Consider the following 26,232-nt stretch of genomic DNA (forward strand, 5'->3'; position numbering starts at 1 on the left):
ACGGGAGGCACGTCAACATAAAAAGAAGAAAAAGAAGAAGATTACCACGCTGGCATGTGCCGGGTTGGAAGGGAGAGATTGGTTTGGGATCTGACCTCTCCTGAAGGCTTGGACTCTTGGACATAAGAGAAAGTCAGTAGCTAGCGTACGGTAGGGACGCCACTCCCTGCAGCAGCCTGTCCTCTACCGGTATCGTGAAGGAGTACTACCCGCTACGGTTACCTGCGGTATCTAGAGACTAGCAAATTATAGGTGGACAACAATAAACTTTAAAAATAGTTTTAGTAACTTTTTTGGGTGTAAATCATCTTTTAAAAATTTGTATTGTCATATATATGTTGAAGAATACTTTGATCATAACAACAATATAAATAAAATAATTCTACTACGTACAAAAAAAAATAAAGAAAATAATTCAGTCATGATACGCTTTTAGAAATACGGACTGTGTAGGTTTGAATTACGCCTTTCCACAGTCCTAATTTACGACACGCATATCCTAGTTACCTAAATTTATCCACTTTTTCATTATGTTGCTTTGAAATATTTAGCAGCCAATAAGTCACGGATATTATTTTTCTATAAAAAAAAATATAGGTAAAAGCACACCTGGACAATGGAAAATTAATTACCATTTTTTATTAACAAAAGTAGCAAAGAAATTATTAATTTAGATTCGTGTGCTTGAATAATAAATCAATCATTCAGTTAGTCATTTAGTAAAGTGTATGAGCAAAACAAAAAGTACTAGACGAATTTGTTTAAAATATATGTTACGGTAATAAAAAGGAATATATAAACATGTAGATTATACGGCGTAAGTAATATTATTGATTTATAATTTACAGGTTTAAAAAATATTATTAGGAAATAATAAAAAAAATACTCATACAGGGTGCGCCAAGCCTCCGCTTTTCTTATTTTATGGCTAATCTATGGAGTCTATAAAAAATGTCTATAAAAAAACTGATGTATACATGTCAGTCAGAATTACGGAATGAACCTAAGTTGTTTTTTAAAATAAAATGCCCTATATATTAAACCACTTTTAAAATATAAAGTTTATATAAGATTTTATAGGTCTAAAAATAATAATTTTCGAAATATCTTTATTTTTATTGACAAATGGTAGGCTGTGGAAATGAAATAATTAAAAATCGAAACGAATTTTAAGTAAATAATTGAAAAAAAAATATACATTGAAATTTTTGGAATAGAAAAAAATACTACTAGAATAAAAAATACTAAAGAGGATATCGGAATCAACCAACTAAGATAGTATGGGCACGTATAAAGAATGAATGACAGCAGAATCCTAAAAAAAGTATTAAATTGGACCACAGGGAAGACGAAAGAAGGGTAGACCGAGATTAAGCTGGGGAGAAGGGTCAACAAGGATATAAAAACGAGAGGAATAGAAGGGTACTTTCTGAAGACCGAGACCAATTGTAGGGATTGGAAAATGAGGGCAGAGATTGGTTGAGGATCTGACCTCTCCTGAAGGCTTGGACATAGAAGAAAGGCAGTAGCTAGCGTACGGTAGGACGTCACTCCCTGTAGCAGTCTGTCTTCTACCTGCGGATCCTGCTACCTGCTACCTTTTCTTGCTGATTTTCATCCATTTTCTGCATCATCATTTGAAACAATTTTTCCATACTTGATAGGTCCTGTTTTTTCATTTCCATGATTGTTGTTTCTATGTGTGCGTTTTGTGTTTTACTTTCCACAGTTTTGCTTCTCGTCATAGCCATTTGTTTTTACCTTGAAATATTATCCACCCCAAATATTTTTAATTTCCTCTAGTTGTTGCAAAAAGGAAACATTTTCCTTTCACACAAATATAAATAATTGTCAAAATTCAAATCAATCAAAAATAAAATAAATATGTGAAAATTGTACCTAGAGAAAAATAAATAAAAAAAAAATATTGGATAAACTTTCAAATATATCAACTTTTTCCGACGGGCAAATAAATTTTCAATCACCTGTTTTTCCCTTTCCTATCCTTTCGAATTTATAACTAGAGATACTTTCATACCCCACGTTGGGCGCCATTTTATTATGATCTTCCTTTTCTTACTTTTTATTTAACTCTTTATTTATTTAATTACTTTAATTAATTATTTAATTAATTATCTAAGTGTCGCAAATCATAAAAAAAAACAATCTCAGGGTGCCATTTTATAAAAATTATAAATCGGCTTGGGTTTTACTTATATTTTCTCGTGGCTTCAAGTATCTCTTAATTGTTCCTTCTCGGGATAAAACAAGGAAAGGAAATAAATAAAAATAACATAAATATACAAATACAAATATCTTTTATTATCAAAAGAAATAATATGAAATTTTTTAAATATTGCAATTTTTGTTCATATGTTTTTGTACAAACAATTCTGAATATTATAAAAAGAAGCGTTTTAAACTTATTACTCAATATTTATAATTATCCTTTGAAGTAAAAGAAACTTTTATAAACTTGATGGTATCTTAAATAGCGATAATTTTTGTTCTTCTGATAGTATAGAGTCTTTTATTTGAAACATACAAAAAAATTTTTGACTGACATTTTAACTCATACACGATGATGTCTTCTTTCGATCATAACAGCTTCCCCTTGTTGATTATGTTAGGCTCCCAATCAAAGCCTTCTCCGTTTTAAGTGTCCACCTGTCAGCATACCAGCAAATTCTTTCTCCAAAAACACGAGCAGGCCTCTTTTAGCAGTACTCGTTCAACAAACTCCAAAATTCTCTCCCCTCTTTCATATACTAACAATCTTTCACTTAGACTATGGAATCCAGGAGGTATTCGACTTCTCAGCTTGGATCTATCTCTCGTTCCACCTTTCAGCCATTCACTTCTAATTATTAAACTACTGGCACTTCTAAATTGACTACACAAAACTTCAACTGCTTCTCTCCGATGACCATCACATAATTTTTTTTTTACTCCAAACTTTCAAAACATTCACTCTCTTTTCCCATTCCAAACTCGCTACCCAATCAGAAAATTTCTATATCCCGCCTCTTAATTGATATCAGAAACACCCAAGCATCGTTTGTAAACAACTTTCTAAAATGATTTTTTGTGACTTACTTTCTATATATATTAACTAGGTACCTGGCGGATATTCTATCTTTGATTGATTAAATTAATCATAACAATATATATATATATATATATATATATATATATATATATATATATATATATATATATATATATAATATATAACTGTTTTGGATGGGTTGGAGTCAATAAAAGGGCTATTGCTTAACTATTTTTTTATATCTCGAGCTTTCAATTGTGTTTACAATTATTATCAAGAGCTAAAAAAGATAAAATATCTTACAAGGTTGAACTAGAAAGAAAAAACAATTTTTGTTAACTTACCAAATAAAAATTAGTTTAGTAAATAAAAATTGCTGCTAATACATCTTAAAAATAATTAATATAAAAATGTCCTAATCTAATAAATTCTTCTTCTTCTACGGCACTACAGCCCAAAATGAGCCTTGGCCTCCTTTATTTTTTGCCTCCACCCTTGTCTGTCTGTGGCTGCTCTTCTCCATACACGGACTCCTAATAAATACTTCTCTGAAAATTTTTAGTATAATTTTGAAAACATTTTTTTAATACTAAAACAATTGAATTTATAAATAATTTAAAATAGCAACCAATTACAAATAAGCCTCAATGTCATAAATGCCAACTTAAAATTTTTATTTTTGACAATTATATTGCCAAAAATAAAGAATATAATTATAAATTTTGCTTAGATTTTAAATTTCTGATCTTTTGTTTAAATTATTATCACTTTTGCTAATGCAAACCATTTCCAAAAAAGTCCTTTTAAATTTATTACTTTCACTACATAAAATTTTAATGTTATCAAAATCCATAATATGGTCTTTATCGATTACATGCTCTGCCAAAGCACAAGATGGTTTTTTAATTCTGCAATCACTTTTGTGAGAAATAATGCGATTTGAAAGATTTCTTCCGGTCTCACCAACATATTTAGCCTCACACTGAGTACAACTAATTCTGTGTACTAAATTCGTTTTTTCAAATTTGTCTATAGGATATTTAGTTTTGGAATATAAAGATGAAATAGTTTTAATGTTCTTTGTTGCTATTTTTATATTGTCAATAACCTTTAGTGTTTGTATTAATTTAGGTGTTAATGATGGTATAAAAGGCAGTGAATGATAATAGATGTTCTGATTGTTAGATACAATGTTTTGAGATTTAGCAAAAAATGGTGTTAAGTTATTTATATTACCAATATTAGAAAAAAGCATCCTATGTAGCATATCTGGAGGATAAGAGCTTCTACGTCCAGTTCTTTCATCATTTCATCATTCAAGTTCCTGTAGCTGGCTGTATACCAAGTATCACAAAAAATTTACTTAAAAATCCTTTATAAAAGATATATAATAAAAACACCCTATCGGGCTACATCACAGAACGTTTTTGGAATTAATATTCCATTATCAGTGTTATGTAGATGTACATGTTTTGAGCCACTAAATGCTTGGGTAAAAACCTGTTAAATGTTGTTAAATTGAATGTAAGTTACATTATTGGATCTTATATACTATGATGTTTTTAAGTTACAAGAATTAATAAAATGGCAACTTAAGACTCCTCTGGAGGTTGCTAGTCCTGAGACAAAGTGTCTACGAGGACTTGTTGATAGCAACTCTCAGCCTTATATACCATGGGTAGGCCTTAAAGTTTTGGATCTCTTGACGACTTCTCTCTAGGTATGAGATGTAACTGGTGTTCTTGCTTGATGCCTGAGGCTTTAATATTGGCTTTTGATACTTTTTCTAGATATGTTGTGGGGTCCGACGTGATTCTTTGATATGTCGTATCGTTTAGGATGTCGTGTATTTTTGCTTCGTAGTCTTAAATATTGATTACTACCATGGCATTGTCGCTGTCAGCTGATAGCACAATGATTTCTTTGTTGTTTTTCAAATTAGGTAAGGCGTCTTTTTCTTCGTTAGTTAAATTTCTTTTTGGTGGTTTGGCTGTTCTTAATATTTTTTATACATCTTGGCGTATGATCTCGACTGTTTCTGCTGGTAGATTAGTAATAGTAGTCTCAACCTCGGTAATGATATTTTCTACGGGAATTCGTGCAGGTGCAACAGTAAAATTGAAACCTTTTGAGAGAACATTATTCGTGGCTTCATCCAAAGTCAGATTTGAAAAGTTTAAAATAACTTGTTTGCTTCTGATTGTGGTTTTTCTTTCTACTTTGGCCGTTGTTGTAGTAAAAAATTTTGAAACTTTTTAATTTGTTTTCTCTTAGTAAGGTCATGTTTCTGCTAGGAAGTTTCTAAGTTTATCAAAAATTTGTTGATTTCTCGTTTGGTATCATGGATCGCTTCTCTAATAAGCGCTAAGCTTGCCCTTCTTAAAATGTTTTTGGTTTTGTAATTGTTTTTGTGGAAACTAAGCTTCATACAAGTCGGTATAATGTTTTCGTCACGGTAGCGTTATAAAACCGTAAGGTTGCAACAACTTACCTGGCTTTGATCGTAGTTTTTCGTATCTTCTGATACCTCGTAGCATTTCCTCCCTGTAGAGGTTAATTATGTTACACTTGGAATCTTTACACTTATATATATATATATATATATATATATATATATATATATATATATATATATATATATATATATATATATATATATATATATATATATATATATATAAAGATTATCTACAAGAAGATCTTTAATTATTAAAAAATATTCTAATTGAAAACTCTTATCCTCCAGATATGCTACATAGGATGCTTTTTTCTAATATTGGTAATATAAATAACTTAACACCATTTTTTGCAAAATCTCAAAACATTGTATCTAACAATCAGAACATCTATTATCATTCACTGCCTTTTATACCATCATTAACACCTAAATTAATACAAACACTAAAGGTTATTGACAATATAAAAATAGCAACAAAGAACATTAAAACTATTTCATCTTTATATTCCAAAACTAAATATCCTATAGACAAATTTGAAAAAACGAATTTAGTATACAGAATTAGTTGTACTCAGTGTGAGGCTAAATATGTTGGTGAGACCGGAAGAAATCTTTCAAATCGCATTATTTCTCACAAAAGTGATTGCAGAATTAAAAAACCATCTTGTGCTTTGGCAGAGCATGTAATCGATAAAGACCATATTATGGATTTTGATAACATTAAAATTTTATGTAGTGAAAGTAATAAATTTAAAAGGACTTTTTTGGAAATGGTTTGCATTAGCAAAAGTGATAATAATTTAAACAAAAGATCAGAAATTTAAAATCTAAGCAAAATTTATAATTATATTCTTTATTTTTGGCAATATAATTGTCAAAAATAAAAATTTTAAGTTGGCATTTATGACATTGAGGCTTATTTGTAATTGGTTGCTATTTTAAATTATTTATAAATTCAATTGTTTTAGTATTAAAAAAATGTTTTCAAAATTATACTAAAAGTGCCGTAGAAGAAGAAGAATTTATTAGATTAGGACATTTTTATATTAATTATTTTTAAGATGTATTAGCAGCAATTTTTATTTACTAAACTAATTTTTATTTGGTAAGTTAACAAAAATTGTTTTTTCTTTCTAGTTCAACCTTGTAAGATATTTTATCTTTTTTAGCTCTTGATAATAATTGTAAACACAATTGAAAGCTCGAGATATAAAAAAATAGTTAAGCAATAGCCCTTTTATTGACTCCAACCCATCCAAAACAGTTATATATATATATATATATATATATATATATATATATATATATATATATATATATATATATATATATATATATATATGTATATATATATACGAGGTATCAGAAGATACGAAAAACTACGATCAAAGCCAGGTAAGTTGTTGCAACCTTACGGTTTTATAACGCTACCGTGACGAAAACATTATACCGACTTGTATGAAGCTTAGTTTCCACAAAAACAATTACAAAACCAAAAACATTTTAAGAAGGGCAAGCTTAGCGCTTATTAGAGAAGCGATCCATGATACCAAACGAGAAATCAACAAATTTTTGATAAACTTAGAAACTTCCTAGCAGAAACATGACCTTACTAAGAGAAAACAAATTAAAAAGTTTCAAAATTTTTTACTACAACAACGGCCAAAGTAGAAAGAAAAACCACAATCAGAAACAAACAAGTTATTTTAAACTTTTCAAATCTGACTTTGGATGAAGCCACGAATAATGTTCTCTCAAAAGGTTTCAATTTTACTGTTGCACCTGCACGAATTCCCGTAGAAAATATCATTACCGAGGTTGAGACTACTATTACTAATCTACCAGCAGAAACAGTCGAGATCATACGCCAAGATGTATAAAAAATATTAAGAACAGCCAAACCACCAAAAAGAAATTTAACTAACGAAGAAAAAGACGCCTTACCTAATTTGAAAAACAACAAAGAAATCATTGTGCTATCAGCTGACAGCGACAATGCCATGGTAGTAATCAATATTTAAGACTACGAAGCAAAAATACACGACATCCTAAACGATACGACATATCAAAGAATCACGTCGGACCCCACAACATATCTAGAAAAAGTATCAAAAGCCAATATTAAAGCCTCAGGCATCAAGCAAGAACACCAGTTACATCTCATACCTAGAGAGAAGTCGTCAAGAGATCCAAAACTTTAAGGCCTACCCATGGTATATAAGGCTGAGAGTTGCTATCAACAAGTCCTCGTAGACACTTTGTCTCAGGACTAGCAACCTCCAGAGGAGTCTTAAGTTGCCATTTTATTAATTCTTGTAACTTAAAAACATCATAGTATATAAGATCCAATAATGTAACTTACATTCAATTTAACAACATTTAACAGGTTTTTACCCAAGCATTTAGTGGCTCAAAACATGTACATCTAGATAACACTGATGATGGAATATTAATTCCAAAAACGTTCTGTGATGTAGCCCGATAGGGTGTTTTTATTATATATCTTTTATAAAGGATTTTTAAGTAAATTTTTTGTGATACTTGGTATACAGCCAGCTACAGGAACTTGAATGATGAAATGATGAAAGAACTGGACGTAGAAGCTGGAAAGATAGGCCTTAATATGAATTACAGCAAGACCAAAATTATAATAAATACAGATGAAGACATCACAATGAGGATTAGACAAGATGAAGAAAACCAAACAGCAGAGATAAAAAGTTAGACTGGCATGGGCGGCATTTCGTAAACTAAGCTACATTCTTAAAAACAAAAGATATCAACAGCATCTTAAGACCAAAGTATACAATCAATGCGTACTATCTGTTCTCACTTATGGTTCCCAAACGTAGACATTTACAAAAGCAAACATGCACAAAATCATAAAAACCCAAAGAGCAATGGAAAGAAATGTTGCACATAAGACTAAGGGATAAAAAGAGAAACGAGTGGATAAGAGGGAAAACAAAAGTGAGGGATGTTAGATAAGAAGTTGTAAAATTGAAATGGAGATTTGCAGGACACAATATAAGACAAAAAGAAGACCGATGGAACAAAATTCTTATAAGTTGAAGACCGTGGGAATATAAACGAAGCAGAAGAAGGTCCCAAATGAGATGGGCAGATGATATCAAGAAGCACGTGGACTCTACGTGGATAACTGTAGCGACAGACAGAGAAGAATGGAAAAGGATTGGGGAGGCCTATGTCCAAAGATGGACCGAAGAAAGCTAATTAGATAGATAGATAGACAGGAACTTAGTTTCCTTGTGGAGTTTAAATATTAGAAAGTTTATAGTTGCATCTGAATCCTTAGTTGGAGTGTCCTCACAGCTTTATTCAAAGTTGAGATCCACATTACCGATAGAGGTATGTCCTCATAGGTTTAATTCAAAGTTGAGATAAACGTTAATGATAGAGGTGTTTTATTCCAAATCCTTGTTCACTTCATTGATGTCAACTTGTACTAACTTTGGAAACACCTTAAAATTACAACTGATTTAAAATTACCTCTGTGTTAAGTCGAGCTGTATGAAATGTCGTTCTTATTTTTCGGCTATACTTGGAATGTACGATTCCACTCATTAGTAATTAACACACTTTCAAACGAATACATGTTAAACTCTTAGATCTCTTCTAAAACAAACTTTGAAGTGCCCGCTTCGTATACTGGTCGGTAAGTTTACTTTGTCATTACTTGCTTATAACTAGCCGATTTAATAATACTACCTTAAGTTAATTATAAAATATTATAATAAGGTAAAATTGTGTTGTTTTTTGTGAGGGAAAAAAATAAATATTACTTAATTGAGTAGTAATATACAAATGAATTATGAACCTAATTCATTGTTATTATTAATTACGGATCAATCCGATCTACAAAATATATCATCACCATTCAACATTCCAACAAAAATATTCTGTCATTTTCCACGTTTCATCAAAATTTACTATTTGTAATAAGAATTATTTTTTAGCTTAAATACGTGTAAGAAAAAACCAAAGCCAATAAACTCCCAAAAGCACTTATCTGTGCTAGAGTTTTATCATGGCGTATTAAAAATTCATAATAATAATACACCGTCCGCTACAAAAAAAAATATTCTAATAGCTTTGAAAACAGATTAATTCTCTTCATGACTGCGTCTAATGGGTTATTTAAAAAATATATGTACAACACCACTAATGATGGTTTATCCTGAAATATCTTTTTAAAAAATATAGCTCGTTTCATGCAAGCACGGTTTTGATTAACAGCGCAGCAGTTTGAATAAAAGATGTGGTATTTTACGTAGTAATATTGCATGATAATAATGTTTTCGATGCTATAATTTAATTGTATCTTTTAAAAATGTGATGAAAATTTAACAAAAGTACAGGATTAATAAATAACTTGGTAATGAACTAATAAAACTGTATTATTAATAGAAATCGCAACAAATTAATAATTACCATTGTAAACACGAAACAAGCTGATTTTAATGCAAAATTTTGAAATTGGTTTTCGAATATATCTGTTTCTTGATCTATTCGGTCTATAAACACCGATAAAAATGTAAGGTACATATAAGGTATAGTTTCCATAATGAGTATATTGCTGTGTTTCATTCAAAAAGTTACATTCACGTGATTCAAGACCGATCATTCAACGTTATCTACAAGTTGTTAACTCCAGATCATGTAAAACTCCAACCTATGTGTTCTTCTTCACACGTGTTTGTGTTTCTATATACCTCAACTTATTATTGTAAAGTGGTGGATTTATGCGTAATTATTCGTTGTCCGTATTCAAAAACCAGATTTGATAAATATATTCCAATGTGCGACCATATCTAAACTTATTCTGTTTGACTTAATTCTTGTTGATTATCATATCGAAAGCTGGCGTACCTAACAAGAAACAGAATGATGATGAATCATACATGGGAGTCCCTTTCTGATGGACACAAATTTCCCAGAGACGTGGGACGTTTAAAAAGGTAGAAACAGTATCTGAGCTCCGATCTCAATATAAATAGACTTTACTTGGCGTTTAAGGAAGCTCATCCTGATTCAGCAGTGAGCTATCGTTTTTAAATTCAAATTTTCAAAAAGAATTTTCCCAATGTAAGCTTTCGTAAGCCTAGAACGGATACCTGTGCTACCTATGATTTACTGCACATGCAAACAAAAGATCCCACACAGAAAGATGCTCAATTAAGTTAGAATTTCAGCACCGAAAAGCTGAAGCAGCTGTAGAAGCAATGAGAAAAGACCATCAGAATTGTCAGCAACCCACGAGTAACAACATGACAGTTTCTATGGATCTACAGCAGGTCTTATGATTGCCAACTCTAACTCATAATCGATTATTTGCGACGTATTATATGCGACAGCTTTCCAACTACAAACTTTGTGTTCACCTAGGGGACAATAACACTGGCTTCATGTTTTTGTGGCATGAGGATATAAGAGGACGCGGAGGAAATGAAATTTCAAGAGATGAAAACAGCAAGAGAAGTGTGAGGTACCTATGGATTTGTTAAGAATGATGACAACAGCTGTAAAGAAAACACCATTTCTTGTTACATTAACTTGACCTGCCAGAGTAAAATTTCTGAAGAAAAAAAATAAAAACTTGTCAGTGGTTCCCTATTTGAAGAAAGAAAATAGAAAATTTTATGAAGACCTATTTAATCCCAATACTCCTTAGATCCTACATGTTTTGTGTTTTTCATTATTATTTACCCCAATATTTTATATTTTTGTGATGGCACTTAGCATGTTCTAAGATTTTAGAGCTGTGTTATTTTTTTTACAATTACTTTACAAAAAGTTCGCAAAATTATTAATGCACAAAAACATAATTCACGTGAATAAACCTATGTTTAATTTTGAAAAAGTTATTTCTAATACATTCATTGTGGAAGAAAACAAATCGATTATTTCAAAATAATGATTTTGGCACTTACCACATTATTTATTTTAAGTCTTCAATTATATTTATATAAAAAAAAAACAAAAAGAGAAAATTAAATTTAAAAATGTACTACAAGATAACTACAACTGCCATGTTACGTCTATAAAAAAATAAAGAATCTGGTAAAATGTTTAGTAACTTTTTTAGGCGTAAATCAATCTTTTAAAAATTTATAAATTTATAATTTTAAATAGATCGTTCCGGAATTTGTATACAAAGTCGCTGCAATCCTAATTCATAGGCTGTTTTAATTCCTGCAGGTGTAAATATTTTTTCAATTTAAAATTTATTTGATATAAAAATTTTACAACTCGTACTTTCTTTTCGTTAGTCACTCCTACTACTAAAGCTACGTATAAATTACCGATGCTGTTTTACGTCAATGTTTGTAGCTCTGTCTTATTCTCAATACCTAGCTTAAGGTATTGCAGATACCGTATAATTTATTACATCGAAATTCGTCTCAAAACCGATATGACACTTGAATGATGTATTGCATAATTTCACTTTCCAGCTTTCGATTTAATCAGTTTGCTTTCCAAAATTTGTGTTCCGTACCCTACACGTTAATATTTATTCTTTGTTGATATTCTGGAAAAGTTCAAGACGTATCGATTGGAAGTCGATGACAAAAAGCGGTAAATGAACTTGTTGAAGCACACCGTAGTGGCACATAATTTTCTAATCAGGATTTTCGATCGATGCCCTCTATTCAAACATCATATAGGTCGGTACTTGATCTAATTAGATTTTATATTAAAAACGCTGTTAATTTTGGAAAATATTACCTCAAGGGGAATTTGAACCGTTAATCGATTGTAATCGGTTTATACGAGGTATTATAGTTTTAAAATAAGTACCATTTCTAAATAAAATACAGAAATGTGTTGCAGTTTCGCAAATGTATAGAAATATATAAAATATTAACAGAATTTGTATTAGCTTTGATTCTCCTCGTACATTTAGCCAAGATTCCGCGTGTAAAAACTAAACATTACCAAAAGCCATCTGCGAAATAACACAAACGTGTGTTTGAGATACGAGACGAGTTCCATATGCCAAATGAGACAGTCGAGTTTTATCTCCCAAATGACACAGATGTGTGTTTGGGTTAAGAGTACCTTACCAACTTCACTTCGCTTCGGTCTTGTTAGAGAGGCAGTCGTTTCATGCAGTAAGGGTGAAGGCTGGTCCATTATCAATACTTCTGTGGTTCCTGTATGTTCTTGAAGACGTCTTTTTCGATAGCGGTTGGTGCTATCATTTCATTGGGGTAAAGTATAATACACGATATTTTGTTGCTGCATGAATCAAGGACGTTTACTTGGTGCTAAATTATTACATATTGTGTCGCGATTTTGAATCTTTTGAACTTTATTTTGAACATACTTTCTTGCTTTTATAGATTTTAAACTTTTTTACATTTTACTTTTTGCTAATTGTTATTAATGTGTGTATAAATATTACATTGAAATCGCTTATAGTCTAATATAGTTATTTCATTCTCGAGTGCATTTTGTTTAACATCATTATATTTCTGCGTATTATATTTAAGTAGAACTCAGCTGTTAAAGTCATTGTTCTTTCTTGTATCATATTTAACATACTCAAAATTTTATATTATTATTAAAATAGTATTAATTAATTAATAATATAGGTTGTAGTTTTAATGTTCTTTGTTGCTATTTTTATATTGTCAATAACCTTTAGTGTTTGTATTAATTTAGGTGTTAATGATGGTATAAAAGGCAGTGAATGATAATAGATGTTCTGATTGTTAGATACAATGTTTTGAGATTTAGCAAAAAATGGTGTTAAGTTATTTATATTACCAATATTAGAAAAAAGCATCCTATGTAGCATATCTGGAGGATAAGAGCTTCTACGTCCAGTTCTTTCATCATTTCATCATTCAAGTTCCTGTAGCTGGCTGTATACCAAGTATCACAAAAAATTTACTTAAAAATCCTTTATAAAAGATATATAATAAAAACACCCTATCGGGCTACATCACAGAACGTTTTTGGAATTAATATTCCATTATCAGTGTTATGTAGATGTACATGTTTTGAGCCACTAAATGCTTGGGTAAAAACCTGTTAAATGTTGTTAAATTGAATGTAAGTTACATTATTGGATCTTATATACTATGATGTTTTTAAGTTACAAGAATTAATAAAATGGCAACTTAAGACTCCTCTGGAGGTTGCTAGTCCTGAGACAAAGTGTCTACGAGGACTTGTTGATAGCAACTCTCAGCCTTATATACCATGGGTAGGCCTTAAAGTTTTGGATCTCTTGACGACTTCTCTCTAGGTATGAGATGTAACTGGTGTTCTTGCTTGATGCCTGAGGCTTTAATATTGGCTTTTGATACTTTTTCTAGATATGTTGTGGGGTCCGACGTGATTCTTTGATATGTCGTATCGTTTAGGATGTCGTGTATTTTTGCTTCGTAGTCTTAAATATTGATTACTACCATGGCATTGTCGCTGTCAGCTGATAGCACAATGATTTCTTTGTTGTTTTTCAAATTAGGTAAGGCGTCTTTTTCTTCGTTAGTTAAATTTCTTTTTGGTGGTTTGGCTGTTCTTAATATTTTTTATACATCTTGGCGTATGATCTCGACTGTTTCTGCTGGTAGATTAGTAATAGTAGTCTCAACCTCGGTAATGATATTTTCTACGGGAATTCGTGCAGGTGCAACAGTAAAATTGAAACCTTTTGAGAGAACATTATTCGTGGCTTCATCCAAAGTCAGATTTGAAAAGTTTAAAATAACTTGTTTGCTTCTGATTGTGGTTTTTCTTTCTACTTTGGCCGTTGTTGTAGTAAAAAATTTTGAAACTTTTTAATTTGTTTTCTCTTAGTAAGGTCATGTTTCTGCTAGGAAGTTTCTAAGTTTATCAAAAATTTGTTGATTTCTCGTTTGGTATCATGGATCGCTTCTCTAATAAGCGCTAAGCTTGCCCTTCTTAAAATGTTTTTGGTTTTGTAATTGTTTTTGTGGAAACTAAGCTTCATACAAGTCGGTATAATGTTTTCGTCACGGTAGCGTTATAAAACCGTAAGGTTGCAACAACTTACCTGGCTTTGATCGTAGTTTTTCGTATCTTCTGATACCTCGTAGCATTTCCTCCCTGTAGAGGTTAATTATGTTACACTTGGAATCTTTACACTTTATATATATATATATATATATATATATATATATATATATATATATAAAGATTATCTACAAGAAGATCTTTAATTATTAAAAAATATTCTAATTGAAAACTCTTATCCTCCAGATATGCTACATAGGATGCTTTTTTCTAATATTGGTAATATAAATAACTTAACACCATTTTTTGCTAAATCTCAAAACATTGTATCTAACAATCAGAACATCTATTATCATTCACTGCCTTTTATACCATCATTAACACCTAAATTAATACAAACACTAAAGGTTATTGACAATATAAAAATAGCAACAAAGAACATTAAAACTATTTCATCTTTATATTCCAAAACTAAATATCCTATAGACAAATTTGAAAAAACGAATTTAGTATACAGAATTAGTTGTACTCAGTGTGAGGCTAAATATGTTGGTGAGACCGGAAGAAATCTTTCAAATCGCATTATTTCTCACAAAAGTGATTGCAGAATTAAAAAACCATCTTGTGCTTTGGCAGAGCATGTAATCGATAAAGACCATATTATGGATTTTGATAACATTAAAATTTTATGTAGTGAAAGTAATAAATTTAAAAGGACTTTTTTGGAAATGGTTTGCATTAGCAAAAGTGATAATAATTTAAACAAAAGATCAGAAATTTAAAATCTAAGCAAAATTTATAATTATATTCTTTATTTTTGGCAATATAATTGTCAAAAATAAAAATTTTAAGTTGGCATTTATGACATTGAGGCTTATTTGTAATTGGTTGCTATTTTAAATTATTTATAAATTCAATTGTTTTAGTATTAAAAAAATGTTTTCAAAATTATACTAAAAGTGCCGTAGAAGAAGAAGAATTTATTAGATTAGGACATTTTTATATTAATTATTTTTAAGATGTATTAGCAGCAATTTTTATTTACTAAACTAATTTTTATTTGGTAAGTTAACAAAAATTGTTTTTTCTTTCTAGTTCAACCTTGTAAGATATTTTATCTTTTTTAGCTCTTGATAATAATTGTAAACACAATTGAAAGCTCGAGATATAAAAAAATAGTTAAGCAATAGCCCTTTTATTGACTCCAACCCATCCAAAACAGTTATATATTATATATATATATATATATATATATATATATATATATATATATATATATATATATACATATATATATATATATATATATATATATATGTATATATATATACGAGGTATCAGAAGATACGAAAAACTACGATCAAAGCCAGGTAAGTTGTTGCAACCTTACGGTTTTATAACGCTACCGTGACGAAAACATTATACCGACTTGTATGAAGCTTAGTTTCCACAAAAACAATTACAAAACCAAAAACATTTTAAGAAGGGCAAGCTTAGCGCTTATTAGAGAAGCGATCCATGATACCAAACGAGAAATCAACAAATTTTTGATAAACTTAGAAACTTCCTAGCAGAAACATGACCTTACTAAGAGAAAACAAATTAAAAAGTTTCAAAATTTTTTACTACAACAACGGCCAAAGTAGAAAGAAAAACCACAATCAGAAACAAACAAGTTATTTTAAACTTTTCAAATCTGACTTTGGATGAAGCCACGAATAATGTTCTCTCAAAAGGTTTCAATTTTACTGTTGCACCTGCACGAATTCCCGTAGAAAATATCATTACCGAGGTTGAGACTACTATTACTAATCTACCAGCAGAAACAGTCGAGATCATACGCCAAGATGTATAAAAAATATTAAGAACAGCCAAACCACCAAAAAGAAATTTAACTAACGAAGAAAAAGACGCCTTACCTAATTTGAAAAACAACAAAGAAATCATTGTGCTATCAGCTGACAGCGACAATGCCATGGTAGTAATCAATATTTAAGACTACGAAGCAAAAATACACGACATCCTAAACGATACGACATATCAAAGAATCACGTCGGACCCCACAACATATCTAGAAAAAGTATCAAAAGCCAATATTAAAGCCTCAGGCATCAAGCAAGAACACCAGTTACATCTCATACCTAGAGAGAAGTCGTCAAGAGATCCAAAACTTTAAGGCCTACCCATGGTATATAAGGCTGAGAGTTGCTATCAACAAGTCCTCGTAGACACTTTGTCTCAGGACTAGCAACCTCCAGAGGAGTCTTAAGTTGCCATTTTATTAATTCTTGTAACTTAAAAACATCATAGTATATAAGATCCAATAATGTAACTTACATTCAATTTAACAACATTTAACAGGTTTTTACCCAAGCATTTAGTGGCTCAAAACATGTACATCTAGATAACACTGATGATGGAATATTAATTCCAAAAACGTTCTGTGATGTAGCCCGATAGGGTGTTTTTATTATATATCTTTTATAAAGGATTTTTAAGTAAATTTTTTGTGATACTTGGTATACAGCCAGCTACAGGAACTTGAATGATGAAATGATGAAAGAACTGGACGTAGAAGCTGGAAAGATAGGCCTTAATATGAATTACAGCAAGACCAAAATTATAATAAATACAGATGAAGACATCACAATGAGGATTAGACAAGATGAAGAAAACCAAACAGCAGAGATAAAAAGTTAGACTGGCATGGGCGGCATTTCGTAAACTAAGCTACATTCTTAAAAACAAAAGATATCAACAGCATCTTAAGACCAAAGTATACAATCAATGCGTACTATCTGTTCTCACTTATGGTTCCCAAACGTAGACATTTACAAAAGCAAACATGCACAAAATCATAAAAACCCAAAGAGCAATGGAAAGAAATGTTGCACATAAGACTAAGGGATAAAAAGAGAAACGAGTGGATAAGAGGGAAAACAAAAGTGAGGGATGTTAGATAAGAAGTTGTAAAATTGAAATGGAGATTTGCAGGACACAATATAAGACAAAAAGAAGACCGATGGAACAAAATTCTTATAAGTTGAAGACCGTGGGAATATAAACGAAGCAGAAGAAGGTCCCAAATGAGATGGGCAGATGATATCAAGAAGCACGTGGACTCTACGTGGATAACTGTAGCGACAGACAGAGAAGAATGGAAAAGGATTGGGGAGGCCTATGTCCAAAGATGGACCGAAGAAAGCTAATTAGATAGATAGATAGACAGGAACTTAGTTTCCTTGTGGAGTTTAAATATTAGAAAGTTTATAGTTGCATCTGAATCCTTAGTTGGAGTGTCCTCACAGCTTTATTCAAAGTTGAGATCCACATTACCGATAGAGGTATGTCCTCATAGGTTTAATTCAAAGTTGAGATAAACGTTAATGATAGAGGTGTTTTATTCCAAATCCTTGTTCACTTCATTGATGTCAACTTGTACTAACTTTGGAAACACCTTAAAATTACAACTGATTTAAAATTACCTCTGTGTTAAGTCGAGCTGTATGAAATGTCGTTCTTATTTTTCGGCTATACTTGGAATGTACGATTCCACTCATTAGTAATTAACACACTTTCAAACGAATACATGTTAAACTCTTAGATCTCTTCTAAAACAAACTTTGAAGTGCCCGCTTCGTATACTGGTCGGTAAGTTTACTTTGTCATTACTTGCTTATAACTAGCCGATTTAATAATACTACCTTAAGTTAATTATAAAATATTATAATAAGGTAAAATTGTGTTGTTTTTTGTGAGGGAAAAAAATAAATATTACTTAATTGAGTAGTAATATACAAATGAATTATGAACCTAATTCATTGTTATTATTAATTACGGATCAATCCGATCTACAAAATATATCATCACCATTCAACATTCCAACAAAAATATTCTGTCATTTTCCACGTTTCATCAAAATTTACTATTTGTAATAAGAATTATTTTTTAGCTTAAATACGTGTAAGAAAAAACCAAAGCCAATAAACTCCCAAAAGCACTTATCTGTGCTAGAGTTTTATCATGGCGTATTAAAAATTCATAATAATAATACACCGTCCGCTACAAAAAAAAATATTCTAATAGCTTTGAAAACAGATTAATTCTCTTCATGACTGCGTCTAATGGGTTATTTAAAAAATATATGTACAACACCACTAATGATGGTTTATCCTGAAATATCTTTTTAAAAAATATAGCTCGTTTCATGCAAGCACGGTTTTGATTAACAGCGCAGCAGTTTGAATAAAAGATGTGGTATTTTACGTAGTAATATTGCATGATAATAATGTTTTCGATGCTATAATTTAATTGTATCTTTTAAAAATGTGATGAAAATTTAACAAAAGTACAGGATTAATAAATAACTTGGTAATGAACTAATAAAACTGTATTATTAATAGAAATCGCAACAAATTAATAATTACCATTGTAAACACGAAACAAGCTGATTTTAATGCAAAATTTTGAAATTGGTTTTCGAATATATCTGTTTCTTGATCTATTCGGTCTATAAACACCGATAAAAATGTAAGGTACATATAAGGTATAGTTTCCATAATGAGTATATTGCTGTGTTTCATTCAAAAAGTTACATTCACGTGATTCAAGACCGATCATTCAACGTTATCTACAAGTTGTTAACTCCAGATCATGTAAAACTCCAACCTATGTGTTCTTCTTCACACGTGTTTGTGTTTCTATATACCTCAACTTATTATTGTAAAGTGGTGGATTTATGCGTAATTATTCGTTGTCCGTATTCAAAAACCAGATTTGATAAATATATTCCAATGTGCGACCATATCTAAACTTATTCTGTTTGACTTAATTCTTGTTGATTATCATATCGAAAGCTGGCGTACCTAACAAGAAACAGAATGATGATGAATCATACATGGGAGTCCCTTTCTGATGGACACAAATTTCCCAGAGACGTGGGACGTTTAAAAAGGTAGAAACAGTATCTGAGCTCCGATCTCAATATAAATAGACTTTACTTGGCGTTTAAGGAAGCTCATCCTGATTCAGCAGTGAGCTATCGTTTTTAAATTCAAATTTTCAAAAAGAATTTTCCCAATGTAAGCTTTCGTAAGCCTAGAACGGATACCTGTGCTACCTATGATTTACTGCACATGCAAACAAAAGATCCCACACAGAAAGATGCTCAATTAAGTTAGAATTTCAGCACCGAAAAGCTGAAGCAGCTGTAGAAGCAATGAGAAAAGACCATCAGAATTGTCAGCAACCCACGAGTAACAACATGACAGTTTCTATGGATCTACAGCAGGTCTTATGATTGCCAACTCTAACTCATAATCGATTATTTGCGACGTATTATATGCGACAGCTTTCCAACTACAAACTTTGTGTTCACCTAGGGGACAATAACACTGGCTTCATGTTTTTGTGGCATGAGGATATAAGAGGACGCGGAGGAAATGAAATTTCAAGAGATGAAAACAGCAAGAGAAGTGTGAGGTACCTATGGATTTGTTAAGAATGATGACAACAGCTGTAAAGAAAACACCATTTCTTGTTACATTAACTTGACCTGCCAGAGTAAAATTTCTGAAGAAAAAAAATAAAAACTTGTCAGTGGTTCCCTATTTGAAGAAAGAAAATAGAAAATTTTATGAAGACCTATTTAATCCCAATACTCCTTAGATCCTACATGTTTTGTGTTTTTCATTATTATTTACCCCAATATTTTATATTTTTGTGATGGCACTTAGCATGTTCTAAGATTTTAGAGCTGTGTTATTTTTTTTACAATTACTTTACAAAAAGTTCGCAAAATTATTAATGCACAAAAACATAATTCACGTGAATAAACCTATGTTTAATTTTGAAAAAGTTATTTCTAATACATTCATTGTGGAAGAAAACAAATCGATTATTTCAAAATAATGATTTTGGCACTTACCACATTATTTATTTTAAGTCTTCAATTATATTTATATAAAAAAAAAACAAAAAGAGAAAATTAAATTTAAAAATGTACTACAAGATAACTACAACTGCCATGTTACGTCTATAAAAAAATAAAGAATCTGGTAAAATGTTTAGTAACTTTTTTAGGCGTAAATCAATCTTTTAAAAATTTATAAATTTATAATTTTAAATAGATCGTTCCGGAATTTGTATACAAAGTCGCTGCAATCCTAATTCATAGGCTGTTTTAATTCCTGCAGGTGTAAATATTTTTTCAATTTAAAATTTATTTGATATAAAAATTTTACAACTCGTACTTTCTTTTCGTTAGTCACTCCTACTACTAAAGCTACGTATAAATTACCGATGCTGTTTTACGTCAATGTTTGTAGCTCTGTCTTATTCTCAATACCTAGCTTAAGGTATTGCAGATACCGTATAATTTATTACATCGAAATTCGTCTCAAAACCGATATGACACTTGAATGATGTATTGCATAATTTCACTTTCCAGCTTTCGATTTAATCAGTTTGCTTTCCAAAATTTGTGTTCCGTACCCTACACGTTAATATTTATTCTTTGTTGATATTCTGGAAAAGTTCAAGACGTATCGATTGGAAGTCGATGACAAAAAGCGGTAAATGAACTTGTTGAAGCACACCGTAGTGGCACATAATTTTCTAATCAGGATTTTCGATCGATGCCCTCTATTCAAACATCATATAGGTCGGTACTTGATCTAATTAGATTTTATATTAAAAACGCTGTTAATTTTGGAAAATATTACCTCAAGGGGAATTTGAACCGTTAATCGATTGTAATCGGTTTATACGAGGTATTATAGTTTTAAAATAAGTACCATTTCTAAATAAAATACAGAAATGTGTTGCAGTTTCGCAAATGTATAGAAATATATAAAATATTAACAGAATTTGTATTAGCTTTGATTCTCCTCGTACATTTAGCCAAGATTCCGCGTGTAAAAACTAAACATTACCAAAAGCCATCTGCGAAATAACACAAACGTGTGTTTGAGATACGAGACGAGTTCCATATGCCAAATGAGACAGTCGAGTTTTATCTCCCAAATGACACAGATGTGTGTTTGGGTTAAGAGTACCTTACCAACTTCACTTCGCTTCGGTCTTGTTAGAGAGGCAGTCGTTTCATGCAGTAAGGGTGAAGGCTGGTCCATTATCAATACTTCTGTGGTTCCTGTATGTTCTTGAAGACGTCTTTTTCGATAGCGGTTGGTGCTATCATTTCATTGGGGTAAAGTATAATACACGATATTTTGTTGCTGCATGAATCAAGGACGTTTACTTGGTGCTAAATTATTACATATTGTGTCGCGATTTTGAATCTTTTGAACTTTATTTTGAACATACTTTCTTGCTTTTATAGATTTTAAACTTTTTTACATTTTACTTTTTGCTAATTGTTATTAATGTGTGTATAAATATTACATTGAAATCGCTTATAGTCTAATATAGTTATTTCATTCTCGAGTGCATTTTGTTTAACATCATTATATTTCTGCGTATTATATTTAAGTAGAACTCAGCTGTTAAAGTCATTGTTCTTTCTTGTATCATATTTAACATACTCAAAATTTTATATTATTATTAAAATAGTATTAATTAATTAATAATATAGGTTGCTGTATCGGTTTCGCATTATATAATATTTTAATTTGTAGCTCTTTATATTTTTAATATATTTTAACGTATGTATATTTGTCTTTGGCTTTTGTTTGATTCTAAATAGGGTTTATACAGTCTACTCCTTTATTATTTTTCATGAGAATATACATACCCAATGCGAAAGGAAGAAACCAGCGAGTTAGATTGAACATAATATATTTTCTCCCCTCTCTGATGACCACAATTGTTATATAGATGTCATCTTATGTGCAGAACGCAACAACAGGAACATATTTTTGATATAATAATCGGTTTTAAAATTGTCCAAGTCATATTTCGATACCTAATTGCTACAGTATTCTTGTTATCCATAAGCTATCTTCTGAGTCTCTCGCATTTCCGATTATGGATAGCTCACATCTATTTTTATGACTTTTGGGTAGACTTTTGTGTATACTCAGGAGCGCCTATTGAGTCTACGGTTGTCTGATTAATTGTTGAGATTCATTGCGCTTTTGTTTCTTTGTTTCTTATCAATTCTTGTCTCACGAGAAGCTAAGGAATGGTTAATCAACCCTTACAAAGCCCCATATACACAAAGAAGGCTAATAAAACCTGGGTTTTGCCTGGTACCAGAAGTTAACCCCTTACTGCATGATTTTTTATAAAAAAAATCTATGATTACAAACTTGACTTCAAGATTACCAATCGTGGTGCAAGGAACACTTACTATCTATAAATCCTAAGAAGACAGAGATCGTCCTTTTCACCAAAAAAAGAAAAATTGCGGGCTTAATACCCCCAAGGATTTTAAACGGACGAGGGTATTTGTATATAAAAAAGAAATTTCCAATAGTTAGTGAGGCAAAAAGTAAAAAGGGTATATTTGAGGAACCACAAATACGAGAAGTAAAGAGTGATGGCGAATTTGACAACTTGCTAAATGAAGTTAAAATAAGAGCATAACAGCATAATAAGAGCTTTTATAACAGTTGTGTCCAATTTTCTTGGCAATGTCAAAGTTGACAATTACAAAGATCCTGTCACTGAATTACTTAGGGTCTACAGAAAAATATGATGTAACATGTCACTGAAAATTCACTTTCTGGATGCTGACCTGAATTTTTTACCAAAAAATGTAGGTGCTGAAAGTCGTGCACATGGAGAACCGTTCCACCAAGATATTGTGGCCATTAGGAGTTCTAGTCTGCTGGCCGATTACTACTGCACATTAATCCGTGATGCTCCAAAGAATATATATGGCCGTAAAACATGCCCTACAATATAAAACATGCCCTACAATATTTTACGGCGAAGGAACCGCTACGTACATCCTAAAATTGATGAATTCTCCTACAATGCACAATTCTTTATAGCAAATAAAGTGTGGGTGTCCAATATCAAATCTTCAGAATTCATATCCGAAATTGGACAGTATAATTTTATCACCCAGTAGACCCAATGAATTTATTTGTTATTAAATACACACACACGTAGTTAATTAGGTTACATACACATTTGTCAATTATCAATAATATAATTTGGACATCAGTCAAAAGTGCTGACAAAGTTAAACAATTTACATAAATTAGATACACATATCACGCGAGGCTCGCGAAAATATTGACCCAATTAAAACTTATATAAAACTAAGATCTCTTGCCTAGAGAAGCATTCAATCAATATTCACTCAACAAACTTGATAGTCTTCAACGATTAACTTCATCAGTCTCTACTCAAAGTAATCCCGGGTCAACACCCATAGTATACGTCTCATCAATAAACTCTGCTACTATTATTTGGTGTTTCCATTACAACTGAACGAACATCTTCACTGAGCCAACGAAGGGGAATTTGTTCAGTGGGTGATAGAAAAAAGGGGAACAGTAGGCGGTACTGTAGACTAATATGAAGCTTCATACTATAATTTATGTATTTGTAAAATTTAAATAATATTTTTAAAATTGAATAAAGTAATTTTACTATTTATTTATTTTTTATGTTTTGAACAAATTCGATAAATTAATACGTTTGCTCCTAACGTCACCTGTTAACGCATCGAGAAAGCATATTGTTTACTTCTGACATAGGTACCTGTCAAAATCGGACCCAATATTAAATTAATTAAAAAATATAAATAAATATCATTTTATAGTAAATATTATAATTGTTATATAAACTAAATAATATGTTTAAAAATAATAGTTGTATTTATATGAAATTATTTTAAAACGAGAAATATCATAAACATTTAAACATATGATTCAATGTTGTTATTAATCAGATGACTGAATTTATTTATTTATCGTATGGTAATTACAACACATTTAGAACAAAATTACAAACACTAGTAATATAGGTATATGACAAACTTTAAATAGTTACAAACAAACATCAAGTGCATTAATATAATCAATTGACTCTGAAGATGCAAACGGGAAGTCTTCAGGGCCACCATTGTAGGATCTTGAGGGACACTCTTCAATAATGTGGTCGATAGTTTGGTTCTCCCCACAATCACATTGAGGAGACGGATTCTTTTCCCATTTATGTAGCATGTATGCACATCTGCCATGTCTGGTTCGGATCCTATTTAGAGTGGACCATGTTTTGCGTGGAAGATCGAACGCTGGTGGCTTGTGGGTAATGTAGGGCATGTTATTTTGCCATGCGTTCCATTCTTGGGATCATGCGTTCGTAATATTGAACTTCTCATGTATCATTCTTGCCATTTTCATTGGTGGTTTTCGGTAGTATCTTGGTGGATCGGCAGGTTTATATTGTCCATGATCTTTTTGTATTCACGTGTAAGTGCGTCAACGTAAGTGAGTTGATTTAATTGTGCCAGCTATCATCCTCATAGTGCTGTGCAGCTGAGTGTCGACCTTTTTTACGTGTGGACTGTGTAGCCAAACTGGAGCACAATATTCAGCGGTCGAGAAAACAAGGGCTAAAGCAGTAGAGCGGAGAGTGGAAGCCGATGCTCCTCAGGTGGTACCGCAGAGCTTCTGTATAATGTTATTTATTGTACTCAACTTTTGGGCAGTTTTTGTTAAATGCTTTTTAAATGCTAGCGTTCTGTCTAGTGTTACGCCCAGGTACTTCGGTGTTTTGTTGTGGGTAAGTCTGGTATTTCCAAACCGTTTTAAACACCTAAGTTCTTTTCCAGCAAGTTTATTGTTCAGGTGAAAGCAACTAACTTCTGTTTTGGTTGCATTTGGTTGAAGTCGCCACTTGCGAAAATATTTTCCCAATATATATATATATATATATATATATATATATATATATATATATATATATATATATATATATATATATAAGTCTGCCGTCAGAACTTCTTCAGACGTTTCTAGTGTTCTGCAACGTGTAGTGAGGGCCCAGTCATCGACGTATCCGAACTTTCTTGATTGCGTTTCCGGCATATCTGCTAGGTATAAGCTAAATAGTAGTGGAGAGAGCACTGACCACTGTGGTAGGCCATTCTTAAGTTTAAGTTTCTTTGGTGAGCTGATATCTGTGCCCATCACTACTTGAAACATTCGGTCGTTGAGCATGCTATCTATTAGGCGTGCTATTGGTTTTCAGGGGATTGCAAGGAGAATTTTGTATATAAGGCCCTCTCTTTATACTGTATCGTAAGCTGCTAAGAGATCAATAAATGCCGCTGAAGTCTTCTTTGGAAACCGGCTTCAATGTAGGTGGTGAGTGACATTACCTGGTCCGCGCAGCTTCGTTCTGGTTGAAAACCCGCTTGTTCCACTGGGATCACCTGGAACAGTTCTGTACTGATTCTACTATATATAAGCCTCTCTAATAGTTTGTAGTTGACAGAGAGAAGCGCAATTGGTCTGTAGTTTTTTAGGTTGTCGGCAAGTTTGCCTGCTTTAGTATGGCTATTATCTTAGAGCGCTTTAGTTCTTGTGGAATATTTCCAGTTTCCATGATGTTTGTGAAAAATCGAGCAAGCCAAACTTTTGTATACTTGATACAATTTATTAGGAATGCAGGGTGAATATTATCAAATCCTAGTGCTTACTGTACCAGATGACTTTTAAATGTTGACACTCGTTACGTATCCAATTTTTTAGTTATAAATATTATTTAAAGTTTTTACTTCTCATTTAATATCTGTGATTTT

The 26,232-nt window shown here is 31.4% G+C and overlaps 1 protein-coding gene across 3 annotated transcripts in view; it reads right to left on the reverse strand.

Annotated features, from left to right (window-relative positions):
* Window positions 1-26,232, reverse strand: part of nemy (cytochrome b561 family member no extended memory) — a 286,552-nt gene that overhangs the window by 232,592 nt on the left and 27,728 nt on the right. The window lies entirely within an intron of this gene.

Source organism: Diabrotica undecimpunctata, chromosome 5 (assembly GCF_040954645.1).
Source record: "Diabrotica undecimpunctata isolate CICGRU chromosome 5, icDiaUnde3, whole genome shotgun sequence".
Taxonomy (NCBI): domain Eukaryota; kingdom Metazoa; phylum Arthropoda; class Insecta; order Coleoptera; family Chrysomelidae; genus Diabrotica; species Diabrotica undecimpunctata.